The sequence below is a fragment of the Eimeria mitis genome, genomic scaffold (assembly GCF_000499745.2).
Source record: "Eimeria mitis Houghton genomic scaffold, Emh_scaff4869, whole genome shotgun sequence".
In the NCBI taxonomy this organism is placed as follows: domain Eukaryota; phylum Apicomplexa; class Conoidasida; order Eucoccidiorida; family Eimeriidae; genus Eimeria; species Eimeria mitis.
In genome coordinates this window covers 3,641-4,456 of record NW_013573170.1, presented here as the reverse complement: position 1 = coordinate 4,456, position 816 = coordinate 3,641, and positions in this window count along the sequence as shown.

The following is an 816-nucleotide window of genomic DNA, read 5'->3' as shown; positions in this document are numbered from 1 at the left end:
TATATATATATATATATATATATATATATATATATATATTTACTCTCAGTGTATATGCAACCCGGTTTAGGGCGTTGGACTTGTTAGATAAGAATCCGGGGGAGTTAGTGGTTTTTCTTTAGAAACAAAAACATTTTTAAATATTCTTTTTATAGTTTTAATCTATTTTATTACTTGATGGGGGTAATTGTGATATTTATTTAAAAACCAGATAAGAGCCCCCTGTGGGAATCGAACCCACGACCTTTTGATTACGAATCAAACGCACTACCAACTGTGCTAAGGAGGCGCTGTAGCTATCGATGTTTTCTTTTTATTTTTTATATAAAATAGAAAATTATTTTATTTTATTAATATAATTAAATTAAACACTTTATTTATTTCTTTTTTCATGTAGTTGCATGCAATAAAGAAAAATATTTTTGCATTTCTTCTCTATCAAGAAGAACAACGCAGTACCATGGCGGGTGACCACCAGAAACTAGCTTACGCTAGAAGGACGAATATTAAGCTCGATATTCTAGCTTAAGATAGAGAAATTAAATTTTATTTTTTAATTTACATTATAAATATCTTTTTTCTTTTTATTTTGATATTATTTGCCGATAATCTATACGAACGAACCCCCCCTCACCCCCCCCATAACCACCGCAAGAAAACTTCAACCCGTGAAGCAGCCACAGAAGAAGAGTAGAATGCCTCTTTGTGTGTGTTTTCTTGTTTTTCTCTCTTCGTGAATATTTTTATGTTAGTTTCTTTGTTATTTCCTACACTGGTAGTATATAAGATAACTCACAGTTCGTCAGAGTTAATACA